We start from the raw sequence: 14,036 nt of genomic DNA, 5'->3' as shown, positions 1-14,036 counted from the left end.
AGCTGAGATGGAGTCCATTGCCGTGCAACTTCGCGAAGAAGTCCGAGCTGGTAAACTCCCCGTCAGTGCCGATGAGGTGCCCGAGGTGGTCCGGAAAGAGATCATCACTTCTTACCTCGGCACTTCTCGGTTCAAGAATCTCCAGGTGGCTCTCTCTGCTTCTACCTACCGCCTCGGGCTTAATGACGCTTTCACTGCTGTTCTCCGACGGGTCGATATTCCTAACCCGAAGGAATTAGGCGGAATGCTAGACGGTAGGGTTTATGAGACTCTTGAAAGAGCCGTACCCGAAGGGGTTAAATGCCAAGAACCCTTCAGCCCTCCCGACCCTTTTCTCTATGTTGATGAAGATCAAGCGGTGGGCTCTGGAGAGAGTCTTGAGAAGGAAGCTCCCGGTGGCGACGGGCTTGGTGAAGACAATCCTCCCGAACTTGAGAATTCTCCTGAGAAGTGAAAGACTTCAACCTTTTCTTCCTTCCGTTTCTGAGAAACGTTTGGAATTTTTATAAACAATGTTTGAATTTTGCGCAACTTTGCGCTTTCTCTGTAATATTGGTCCTTGTGGCCAAATGTTTTGAATAGTAGCTTAACTTGTTGTTTTATTCAAACTGAGGCATTAAGCTTCTCTGTTGACTGGTCTCGTGTGTCTTCTCCCTTAGCGTAATGCCTTAGGGTTGACGATGTTTTGATTTCTCCCGAGCCTTTATTACAAATGGTCCCGAATATGGTCCCGAATGAAGGTCTTGGGGAGAAATGTATCTCATGGATAAAATTCCATCTCATGAGAGTCTCACTTGGATTTTCGTAAGAGGTGGGGAAAACTCCCGAGTGGCTACCCGAGCGAGGTCCCGAGTGTAACGCCATTGAATAATTCCATCTCATGAGAGTCTCACTTGGACTTTCATGAGAGGTGGGGAAAACTCCCGAGTGGCTACCCGAGCGAGGTCCCGAGTGTAACGCCATTGAATAATTCCATCTCATGAGAGTCTCACTTGGACTTTCATGAGAGGTGGGGAAAACTCCCGAGTGGCTACCCGAGCGAGGTCCCGAGTGTAACGCCATTGAATAATTCCATCTCATGAGAGTCTCACTTGGACTTTCATGAGAGGTGGGGAAAACTCCGAGTGGCTACCCGAGCGAGGTCCCGAGTGTAACGCCATTGAATAATTCCATCTCATGAGAGTCTCACTTGGACTTTCATGAGAGGTGGGGAAAACTCCCGAGTGGCTACCCGAGCGAGGTCCCGAGTGTAACGCCATTGAGTAATTCCATCTCATGAGAGTCTCACTTGGACTTTCATGAGAGGTGGGGAAAACTCCCAGTGGCTCCCGAGCGGGTCCGAGTGTACGCCATTGAATAATTCCATCTCATGAGAGTCTCACTTGGACTTTCATGAGAGGTGGGGAAAGTGGCTCCCGAGCGAGGTCCCGAGTGTAACGCCATTGAATAATTCCATCTCATGAGAGTCTCACTTGGACTTTCATGAGAGGTGGGAAAAACTCCAGTGGCTACCCGGCGGGTCCCGAGTGTACGCCATTGAATAATTCCATCTCATGAGAGTCTCACTTGGACTTTCATGAGAGGTGGGGAAAACTCCCGAGTGGCTACCCGAGCGAGGTCCGAGTGTAACGCCATTGAATAATTCCATCTCATGAGAGTCTCACTTGGACTTTCATGAGAGGTCGAGAGGTGGGAAAACTCCCGAGTGGCTACCCGAGCGAGGTCCCGAGTGTAACGCCATTGAATAATTCCATCTCATGAGAGTCTCACTTGGACTTTCATGAGAGGTGGGGAAAACTCCCGAGTGGCTACCCGAGCGAGGTCCCGAGTGTAACGCCATTGAATAATTCCATCTCATGAGAGTCTCACTTGGACTTTCATGAGAGGTGGGGAAAACTCCCGAGTGGCTACCCGAGCGAGGTCCCGAGTGTAACGCCATTGAATAATTCCATCTCATGAGAGTCTCACTTGGACTTTCATGAGAGGTGGGGAAAACTCCCGTGTGGCTACCCGAGCGAGGTCCCGAGTGTAACGCCATTGAATAATTCCATCTCATGAGAGTCTCACTTGGACTTTCATGAGAGGTGGGGAAAACTCCCGAGTGGCTACCCGAGCGAGGTCCCGAGTGTAACGCCATTGAATAATTCCATCTCATGAGAGTCTCACTTGGACTTTCATGAGAGGTGGGGAAAACTCCCGAGTGGCTACCGAGCGAGGTCCCGAGTGTAACGCCATTGAATAATTCCATCTCATGAGAGTCTCACTTGGACTTTCATGAGAGGTGGGGAAAACTCCCGAGTGGCTACCCGAGCGAGGTCCCGAGTGTAACGCCATTGAATAATTCCATCTCATGAGAGTCTCACTTGGACTTTCATGAGAGGTGGACTGGGCTCGGCGGTGGGCCATTGAATAATCCATCTCATGAGAGTCTCACTTGGACTTTCATGAGAGGTGGGGAAAACTCCCGTGTGGCTACCCGAGCGAGGTCCCGAGTGTAACGCCATTGAATAATTCCATCTCATGAGAGTCTCACTTGGACTTTCATGAGAGGTGGGAAAACTCGGGGCCGACGCGAGGTCCCGAGTGTAACGCCATTGAATAATTCCATCTCATGAGAGTCTCACTTGGACTTTCATGAGAGGTGGGGAAAACTCCCGAGTGGCTACCCGAGCGAGGTCCCGAGTGTAACGCCATTGAATAATTCCATCTCATGAGAGTCTCACTTGGACTTTCATGAGAGGTGGGAAAACTCCCGTGTGGCTACCCGAGCGAGGTCCCGAGTGTAACGCCATTGAATAATTCCATCTCATGAGAGTCTCACTTGGACTTTCATGAGAGGTGGGGAAAACTCCCGTGTGGCTACCCGAGCGAGGTCCCGAGTGTAACGCCATTGAATAATTCGAAGAGATAGATGTCGACAATGAAGACGTGGATTTATTGAAAATCAAATGGTCTTTCGACTTTACCTTGCAAATGTTACATATTTGGATTAATTCTATTGATAGAATTTCCGAAGGTTCATGGAATTCCAAGTTCGATCAATTGTCTCGCCCGTGGCCAAGCTTTTTAGCTTGTAGGTTCCTGGTTTCGTCTCTTGTTCGACGAGATAAGGCCCTTCCCATGTGGGTGAGAGCTTGCCTTGGTTTCTTGGGTCTGAAGCCGGCAACTTTGCGGAGCACTAAGTCACCCGTACGATGTCTTCTATTTTTTACCCGAGCATTGAAGTATCCAGCTACTCGGTTTTGATATCTTTGATTCCGGTATTCGACATGCTCCGTGCTTCGTCTATTAGATCAAGATTACTCTTCAAGCCTTCTTCGTTTGCTTCTTCATTGAAGTCGGTATATCTCTTTGATTCCGCCAATACCTCCACCGGGACAAGTGCTTCGTGCCGTAGGCTAGCCGAAAAGGTGTTTCTCCCGTAGGAGTTCTAGCCGTGGTGCGATATGACCAAAGGACGCTTGGTAATTCTTCCACCCATTTGGTTCGACTTGTCTCCAAGCGCTTTTTTATTCCATCCAACAGCGTCCGATTGGTTATTTCAACTTGCCCATTGCTCTGCGGATACGCCACGGATGATGTTCTATGCTCGATGTGATATCTTTCACAAAAATTCTTGAAGCCGGCTCCGATAAATTGCCTTCCATTGTCAGTCACAAGGATCTTTGGGATTCCAAATCTGTAGATGATTCTTTCTTGAAAGAACTTCTCCATTTGTTTCTCAGTAATGGATGAGAGAGGTTCGGCTTCCACCCACTTAGTGAAATAGTCGATTGCCACGACCAAATATTCTCTATTGTTGGCGGCCTTAGGGAGCTTTCCCACCAGATCCATTCCCCACATGGCGAAGGGAATCGGACTGGAGAGCAGATGTAAGAGGGACAGCCGGAGTCTTCGAACAGATGCATGAAGTTGACATTGCTTGCATTTTACGACATATTCCACGGCATCTTTACGAATAGTCGGCCAATAAAGGCCTTGGCGTATTATTTTATGGGCCAAAGCTCGGCCTCCCATATGCGCTCCACATATTCCTTCGTGTACTTCGGCTAAGGCATATTGAGCTTGAGAAGGGCCAACACACTTTAGAAGAGGCTGTGTGACCGATCTTTTATAAAGTTGTTCTTCAATAATGGTGAACTTCGCTGCTTGATTTTTAACTGCCTTAGCCTCCTTGACGTCTTCCGGAAGGATATCGTTCTTCAAATATGATATTATTGGGTTCATCCAACTAGGCTCTTCTTCAATATCCATCGCCTCGGCCTCCCGAATGCTAGGAATTTCTAAGCTGTTCAATATAAACGGCTGAGCCTAAGGTCGAATATTTGGATAAAGCCAACTTGGATAACTCATCTGCTACTTCATTTTCCTTTCTCGGAATTTGCTTTATCTCAAGATGATCGAAATAATGGCGACAATCATCAATTTTGGCTAAGTAATTTGCCATTCTTGTTTCCTTTGCCTCGTACACGCCACGAACTTGATTCACGATCAACTGCGAGTCGCTTCGGACTTCCAATTCTCGGACTCTTAGGGCTCGGGCAAGTCTTAGTCCCTGCTAGTAGGGCTTCATACTCGGCCTCATTATTAGAGGCTTTAAAGTTGAATCTTAAAGCATAATGAATAGTGAATCCATCCGGGCTGATAAGCATTAGTCCTGCTCCACTCCCCAGAAGAGTTGCTTGAGCCGTCAACATGTAAAGTCCATAACTACTGGACCGGGTGAATTTTGTACTCCCGAACTAGGCATGCTATTCTCAAGAATGAAGTCGGCCAGAACTTGTCCCTTTATGGCTGGACGAGTTCTATACTCAATTTGATACTCGCTCAACTCAATAGCCCATGTGACCATTCTTCCGGCTAAGTCTGGTTTTACGTAGTATCTTCTTCAACGGGAAGTTGGTCAAGACTACAATTGGATGAGCTTGGAAGTATGGTCGAGTTTCCGAGATGCGATTACAAGTGCTAAGGCTTGTTTATCCACATCCGGATATCGTGTCTCGGCATCTATTAAAACATGACTTATGAAATAGATAGGGTTTTGTGAAGTACCTTCTTCTTTTACTAAGACCGCTTCTTGCTGCCGCTGGAGAAATGGCTAAGTATGTGAATAATTGTTCTCCCGTTGAAGGTCGGGCTAAGAGAGGTGGGGTCCCGAGCTTCTCCTTCAATTTCTCGAACGCTTGCTGACATTCATCGGTCCATAAGGTATCCTTTGCCTTCCCGAGCTCTTTAAGAGCTTTGAAGAAAGGCAAGCATTTCTCACCCGATCGTGAGATAAATCTGTTTAAGGCTGCTACTCTTCCGGTTAGACATTGGATGTCTCTAACCGTCCTTGGTGACTCCATCTCGAGCAAGGCTTTGATTTTCTCCGGGTTTGCCTCAATTCCTCTTTGGGATACCATAAACCCAAGGAATTTTCCGGAAGAAACTCCGAAAGCACATTTCTCCGGATTTAGCCTCATCTGGTATGTTCTCAAAGTATCAAAAACTTCTTCAAGATCTTCCAGATGACTTCTTCGGACGATACTCTTTATGAGCATATCATCCACATATACTTCCATATTTCTTCCTATTTGGTCTTTGAAGACTTTGTTTACCATTCTCTGATAAGTGGCCCCAGCGTTCTTCAACCCGAATGGCATTACTTTATAAAAGTAACTTTCTCGATCCGTCATGAAGGCCGTATCCTTCTCGTCCTTGGGATTCATCATAATTTGATTATATCCCGAATAAGCGTCCATGAAGCTCAATACTTCATGTCCTGCTGTAGCGTCGATCAAAAGGTCGATCCGAGGAAGTGGATAGCAATCCTTTGGGCATGCTTTATTCAAGTCCGTGTAATCTGTACACATTCTCCATTTGCCGTTGGCTTTCTTCACCATGACTACATTCGCCAACCAAGTTGGGCATTCTATGGGTTTTTATAAAACCCGATTGCTCTAGTTTCTCCACTTCGGTCCTGATGGCAGCATGTTTCTTGAGCGAAAAATTCCTTCTTTTTTGGATCATTGGAATTGCATCGTCCCTTATCCATAAGCTATGTTCTGCAATTCTTCGATCTATTCCGGGCATGTCTTCGGCCGACCATGCGAATACATCTAGGTTGTTTTGGAGAAACTTCGGTGAGCTCTTCCTTGAATTCCGTAGGTTGTTCGGACCCGATCATAGTCCCTCTCTCGGGAAGATCAGGATAAAGTTGAATTCGCTCAAGCTTTTCAACTGGTTTGGCTCTCTGCATAGCTTCTTCATCCCGGTCATCCCGAATTTCAATACTCATTGTATTGCCCGATCTCTCGGCTTTTTTGACTTTCTTAAGATAATTCACATAACATTGTCCGGAGAGTCGCTGATCGAAGAGAGCACTCCCCGACTCCCGCTGTGGTTGGAAACTTCAACTTCATGTGTTGGAGAAACCACCGCCCCTAAGGCGTTAAGAGTTGGCCTCCCGAGTAAAACGTTGTAAGCTGAAAGGTCCCGAACCACCATGAATGTTGCTTGGACGACTGCATCCCGAGGGGAAGTCCCGATCCTTAGATCCAATTGGATAGTCCCTTCGGATATGGCGGACGACCCGGCGAACCCATATAAGTGAGTCCCGCATGGAGTCATCATCTCGTCCTCAAACTTCAATTTCTTAAATGCTTCATAAGATAGTAAGTCGGCGGAAGATCCCGTGTCCACAAGAACTCGGTGAACTTCTCGGTTTGCCAATTTCACTTTGATAACTATAGCATCGTCGTGAGGAGAAGTGACGCCCTTGAGATCTTCGTCGGTGAAGGTTATTGGATCTGGGCATAAGTCATTTCTTCGTTTTCTTGGCAATTGCATCGATCCAACGAACCGTGCCTTTTGCTTCGCCTTCTTAATGGATTCTTCCGTCGGATTTCCCAAAACGATGTAAATGGGGGAAAACTCCCGAGTGTCGGGTTTCTTCTCGGGATTCTTATCTGCCCTCTCGGGACTTTTGGATCTGAGTCTTTTAGTTGATCTAGGTGGGGACTTCTCTCGATCTTGTCGCTTCTTCTAAAGATATTTTTCAAGTTGCCCTGCCTGGATGAGCTTCTCGATCTCGATCTTTAGATTTCTGCACTCATCCGTATGGTGACCGTAGTCTTTGTGGAAACGGCAATACTTTGTCATATTCCTATCTTCGGGTCGGGCTCTTATCTTGCCCGGCCACTTCAAGTTGTCGTTATTTCTGATCTGTAATAGAATTTCTGACCTCTTAGTATTAAGAGGTGTAAAGTCTCCATTAGCGAGTCTTTCTTTCCAAACTCCCTTTTTGTCATCTCTTGCCCGAGCATTTGAATTTTGACCTCTTTCTCCATAATTCTTCTTTTCCTTCACGCCTCTCGTAGACTCTTCCCGGGCTTCGATAACTTCTGCAACCGTTGCTTGTTTTTGGCATTTCTTGAGAAGTGCTCCATAAGTCCTCGGCTTGTCTTGGAGTAATACCTCGAGCAAACGTCTTTGGGTTATTCCACTCCATAGCGCATTGTACGCCACTGTATCATCCAATTCTTCAACTTCAATAGCCACTTTATCGAATCTGAGAAGAAAGTCCCGAACGGACTCATTTGGTTTTTGCCTGATGGCAAAAAGGCTATCTGCTGTCTTCTTACTCCCGATGCAACTTCGGAATCGGGCAATAAATTTTCTCCCGAGTTCTCGAAAGTTTTGGATGGATCTTGGCGGTAGGCTAGAAAACCATTTTATCGCCGGGCCTTTGAGAGATGCCGGGAAAGTTCGGCATAATAGCTCATCTTCTCGGCCAATAACAGCCATGACCGATTTAAAATAACTAATATGTTCTCGAGGATTGGACTTACCTTCAAAGGGAGTGAATGTCGGCATGATAAAGTTCGGTGGAAGAGGTGCTCTCATGACTTCTTCTGAGAAGGGTTCTCTATCAACCACATCATAGTCGTCATCGAGGTCCCGATCATCAAGCCGTCTCTCCATGGCATCTAATCTTCTCCCGAGACCATGCGCCTCTTGACGCTCTTGCGGAGACCGAACACTTCCGAGATCAGAATATTGGGAAGTTGGTCCATGAGAAGATCCATATTGACTAACCGACCCTCTCGGGTTATTAGATCTAGAATGGCCTCTTCCGTGGCTTTCTCCTTCTTGCTCCCGAACTCCTTCATTTCTGCGCCCTTTTCTAGGTAAATCTTGAGTTTGTCTAAGCCCAGCCAAACGGTGGAACACACTTCCCCTCGACCGATCCTCTCGGGGACGTGGCTCTTCAATATGCACTCCTTGAGATCTTTCTCCAACTCGTTCGGCTGGCCTTCTTGGTGATTCACGGGATTTCTCCTTTCTTCATTCGCCGGACGTTGCCTATCCCGAGTCGACGGACGGCTTCACGCCTTCGTCCCTCTTGGGAATTTCTGGGGGGTCCGGATGGTACCCCGATCTGATGGACTAAGCCACGAACAACTCCTTGGAGTTCCAACATTTGTTGTTGGACTTCTCTTTGCATATTTTGCAAATCGGCCACTATCGCTGGAATAGGAGGTTGACTCGAACCGCCTTCTCCAAATGGAGTTGGAATAGTTAACGGGGGATTCTCCGGAACTCCTTCTTGACCTTCCTCTGGAATAGGAATTTGTCGATCTAGAGAAGGGAGAGTTTGTTCTTCAACACGTCCGTTTTCTGTCTCCCTTTCTCTCGCTCGAGTGAGAATTTGAGAACTTGCCACCTGAGGTGTGGTACGTCTCGTCATGACTTTTTGTGACGTTTCCCGCAGACGGCGCCAAATTGTTGCGTATAGAACTTCTTCGAGAGCCGGATATTGAGATGACCACCTTAAGAGCTCTCCAACCAAGTTGGAATAACTGAGATGCCTGCACACACAAAGAAAGCAAGAACGGTCCGGCCTAGTTTTGGCCGGGGAACCGCCTCCGACGCTCAAATCAGCCTAGGTAACAATAATGGTTCTTGAGAGAGTTCTCAAGAACGTAATGAGTAAGTACTCAGATGAAAGTTCACGTTACCTTTCTCCATGTTGGAGGTAGGTTTATATAGAAGTTACCTGGAGGCGGCGATTCCTTAGATTCCGGATCGATAGTTGAGGAGTGAGTGGAGTAGTGGAATAACGGCTCCTTCTTTGTCGCACCTGATATCGCCGTTATGCTGACTCACCTCCCCAATTCTCGGAATAGATATGCTGAGTGTTTATGCGTAACTAACTCTTCTTGACTTAGTCAAAAGAGTCTTCTGAGAAATGCTAGAGTTGGATATTTTTCCCAAGTGTGGCACTTCTCCAACGAAGAAATGAACCTGCCAAGATGGAGGTGTCTCTCCCGAATGAGGCCCTCGGGACCTTCTTTAGGGAAGAAGTGAGCCATCCCACATGGGAGGTGTCTCTCCCGACTGAGGTCCTCGGGACCTTCTTCAAGGAAGAAACCAGATGACAAAAAGAGGGAGGCATCTGTCCCGAGTGAGACACTCGGGACCCTTTATGAGGGAAGAGATGCACCAGCCCGAGGGAGGTGCATCTCTCCCGAGTGGTGGGCCCCCCCCCCCCCCGGGGGGGGGGCCCCCCCCCCCCCCCCCCCCCCCCCCTCCCCCCCCCCCACCCCACCCCCCCCCCCCAAAACAACCCCCCCCCCCCCCCCCCCCCCCCCCCCCCCCCCCCCCCCCCCCCCCCCCCCCCCCCCCCCCCCCCCCCCCCGCGGTGCCCCCCCCCGGAAACCGCTACCATTGGTCAATATCTCGGCCTTGTTCCCCCAATCAACATACTCAAAGCTTCCCTTGCCAAACAATGGAAAACTTTGGGTCTCATGGATACTTGCCTGTTAGAAGCTGGAATTTTCCTCTTCAACTTCTCTTCCCAAGTTGTCAAGATTGTGCTCTTGTTGGCTCTCCTTGGTCTGTAAGAAACTCCCAAATTTTCGTAAAACCTTGGTCTCAATCCTCACCACTCCGCAGGGTTGACTTCAACTCTCTTCATTGTGGATCAATCTCCCCGGTCTGCCTCTTGGTATTCCCTTACGCACAGAATCCATGACCCTCGAGAAGCAGACACTCTCGTATGCCAAGTTATGGGTAGATTTCCCTGCTACTAAGCCTCTCCTTGCCTCGATCTCCGTCACTTTTGACAATGGTCTATTGTATGAACAAATTATAGTTTATGACCGGATCCCTCTGCGATGCGAAAAATGCCTTTCGTTTGGTCATGAAGGAGCATCTTGCTCCAGCTCCGCCTCTCAGATGAAGCCCCCTTCTGTCCAAAAAGTCTCTACTCAAGATGCCCAAGATTACCAATACTAATCTGAGACCTATTGATTTCCTAGAAAGGGTAACTGTGCCAGAAACCCTCCTCTCGCTACTGCTGACACTGTTGCCGGCAGAATTGTTGACTTGAAGAAGCCCTCCTCTCACCAGCCATCCACTTACTTGGCATAATCTTCATTCTAGTTCGGCCAATCTTTCCTTTAAGTTGGATCGCTTCCTAGTGAATCCTTCTTGGCTTTCCGCCTTCCTGTCTTCCCATGCTTCTTTCTCTAACTCTAATCTCTCCGATCACCCTTCCTGCTTTATTCCCTCTTCCTTTGGTTCAAAACCGTTCAAATTCTTTGATATGTGAACTGTGGACCCTTCTTTCATCCCCACTGTTCATGATGCTTGGGCTATACCGGTCCATTGTCACTCTCTCCCTCTTATTGCCTTTGCTCGAAAGCTTCGTAACACCAAGGAAACTCTTCAATATTAGAACTCCTCCACCTTTGGCAACATCAACTCTAGGGTCTCCTCAAGTAGATCTAACCTTCAACTCACTCAATCCCTCCTCCAAAATGATCCTTTCAATCCCTCCCTTGCTGAAAATGAGAAATCCCTTTCTCCTGAGGTTTTCCCCTCCTCTCCTTGGAAGAAAGCTTCCCCAGCCAGAAAAGCCGAATCAAATGGCTCGAGCACGGGGACTCCTATTCTGCCTACTTCCTCCGATCCCTCAAGGACCGAAACAACTTCAATTCCAACCCCTCCCTCATCACTAACAATGGCACTTGCATTTTCGACCCCTCTACCATCAAGGTTGAGATCGTCTCCCTCTTCTCTAACATTCTCTCTCCCCCGTCTCTGCCTCCTCGCAACCCCCTCCACCCAACCTCATTAATAAATTCATTGATCCTTCTATAGCCTCCTCTCTTTGCGCTATCCCTTCCACAGAAGAAATCCTTCTTGCCATCCCCTCCCACTAGCCCAACAAGGCATCGGGTCCTGATGGTTTTGGTATAGGTTTCTTCTTTGCCTCTTGGGGTTTCATTGAGAGCAATCTTGTCCACGCTATCCGCAGCTTCTTCTTCAACCCCTCCCAACTCTCCTCCATCAATCAAACCTTCCTCTAGCTCATTCCCAAAAAGCAAGAAGCATCTTCGCTTTCTTATTAGCTCATCTACAAATTCATCTCTAAGGTCTTTGCGAATAGACTCAAAAAAGTTTTTGCCTTCCTTGTTAGCTCAAATCAATCGGCCTTCATCTCAGGCTTGATAACATTCTTCTTTGTGCGGAGATCGTTCACAGCTTTGATAGATCCGACCACTCCCCGACTGCACTCCTTAAGGTGGATCGATACTTGTCTCTCCACTCCCCGATTCTCCATCTTAGCCAATGGATCCCCGGCTGTCTTCTTCCCTTCCCATGTTGGCATCTACCAAGGTTGCCACCTTTCTCCCTACCTTTTCTCTTTAGCCTTGGAAGTGCTCTCCCGTAGCCTTCAAATGAAAATTAATCAGCTCCTCATTTCCCCCATTCCCGAGTGCAAATCCCTAAATCTCATCCATTTTGCTTTTGTTGACGATCTCATAATCTTCTTTAAAGTGGACCACCATTCCATATTCTCCATCCTCTCATCAGCTCTCTCGCATTTTAAATCCGTCTCTGGCCTTCAGGTCAATCTTGGCAAATCCACCATCTTCCTCTCTAGTATTATCCCTGAGAAGCTTCGTGCCTCTCTTCTCCAGGTTTTGTGTTTCTCGCCCGGCTCCTTTCCCGTGGTGTATCTTGGCCTCCTGCTTATTCCCGGTCGGCTCACTTGTCATCACTGCCTTCCAATGCTTGACAACATTCGTAAGAAATTGCAGCTTTGGAAGAGTAAGCTTCTTTCCTATGCCGGGCGAGTCATTCTTATCCACTCTGTGCTCCAATCCTTCTTTCTATGTTGATGCGGAATCTTCTCCGTTCCTAAGCCACCATCCATGCGATGGAATCTTTATTTTGTGCCTTCCTTTGGAAAGGGCAGGAAGCCTCGCGCTTCATCCACCCAGTTAGTTGGTCCTCCATCTGTCGCCCTACCTCCAAAGGTGGCCTTGGTATCCGACAGATCACCGATGTTAATTCAGTCTGCCTTCTTAAACTCATTTGGAAAATTGGCTTAAAACATGACTCTATTTGGGTTAGGTGGGTCTACTCTTTTCTTGTCCACATGGGTTTGGAGGAAAGTTCTCGTGCTTCGTCTCTGAGCCATCTCGGCTATTTCCATCTCCATCTCTTTTGGTTCCTCCACTTCCTTCTAGCTTGACCCGTGGCATTCGATAGGCATTCTCTTCAACCACTTTGGCCCCCACACTATCTATAAGACTCGTATCCCCAAATCCACCCCATTGGCTGCCTTCATCTCTAATGGATCTAGGATCCTTGTCCCCCTGCCCATTCTCACAAAGGTTTGGGAATCTCTCCCTACTCTCTCTAGCTCCCCTTGCAACCTCACCATTTGGCTCCCCTCACCCGCCAAATCTTTCTCCACCTCATCGGCCTGGAACCTTCTCAGACTCCACAACCCTAAACCCCTTGGCCCCATTTGGTTTGGTTCAAAAGCCACATTCTTCGTCACTCCCTAACCCTCTGGAGAGCCCATAACCCCGCCCTTCCCACCTTATCCTTCTTTTTGGCCACCACATCCCCGTTAACCCCAACTGTATCCTCTGTTGGTCCGGTTTGGAGAACCTTAAGCACCTTTTCTTTTAATGCCCTTTCTCCAGATCTATCTGGGGGAAAACCATAACCTACATTTGACCTCGTTCGAGGCATTCCTGTGGGTTTGGGCGAGATTGGTCTTGGATTTTGAGAAACTTTTCAGGTTCTTCCATCTGCGATCGGATTGGTAAGCTAGTGTTTTGTGCCTTGATCCATCAGCTTTGTTGGGAGCACAATCTTCAAAGATGGACCTCCAAATCCCTATCTATAGACAAGTTATGGAATGTCGCCTATTTTGATGTTTCTTCTTGATTGATAACTATTCTCTATTCCCTTGTTGATGATACCCCAAGGAATAGGCTTATTGTTATCTCCTAGGGTCTTCGTTCTTTTTTCAAGTCTTCTTCTTAAAGACCTTGTTCTCCTACTTTCGTTTCTTTAATATAATTATTTATTCATCCCAAAAAAAAAATATCCTTCAACAACAAAAGATTGATGGAGAAAATCCTACTGCCAAATCTTTTAACATCAACCACATCATTCTTTCCATCCTTATCCACTATGCCACCCATCCTAATTTTCTTTGGATTTGAACAAATTAGCTTGTAGAAACTCATTGCCACCGCCTTCATATCACCCCCTTAATGTCTTTGAACTACAAGATGTGAACACAATTTGGCCTATTTGAACCACCTTATGTAAAAACTGTTATTCCCTCCTCCAAACTAAAAAACACTGCTAGCATGACATCTCCTTTATGATTTTTTCTACATGTAGTGTTACCTACTCCATCAACTTTGCTTCTCTTAACCAGTAGTGTATCATCAAAGGATGAACCACTTTGTGGTTGTTGAATATTCTCCAACTTCTGTTTGGCTTCCTTCACTACTAGATAAGTACGGCAAAAGCCTTATTTCATTCACCATTTTACGTCAATCTTAATGTATCGTGATCAAGCAGCAAAAGCCCATTTGGGGATTGAGCAGTGTTTAGTGACTAGTGCCATCCTTTTCTTAAAACATGAACCAATTCAGCCGTAGAGGAACTAGCCTAGAAGAATCTAAATGGTTATAGACAAGAAACTAAAGTCCTCTATTATCCTCACCAATATT

Source organism: Hakea prostrata, unplaced genomic scaffold, assembly GCF_041222555.1.
Source record: "Hakea prostrata isolate BN-2017 unplaced genomic scaffold, UWA_Hpros_2 contig_236, whole genome shotgun sequence".
NCBI lineage: Eukaryota > Viridiplantae > Streptophyta > Magnoliopsida > Proteales > Proteaceae > Hakea > Hakea prostrata.
This window is presented reverse-complemented; position numbering follows the sequence as displayed.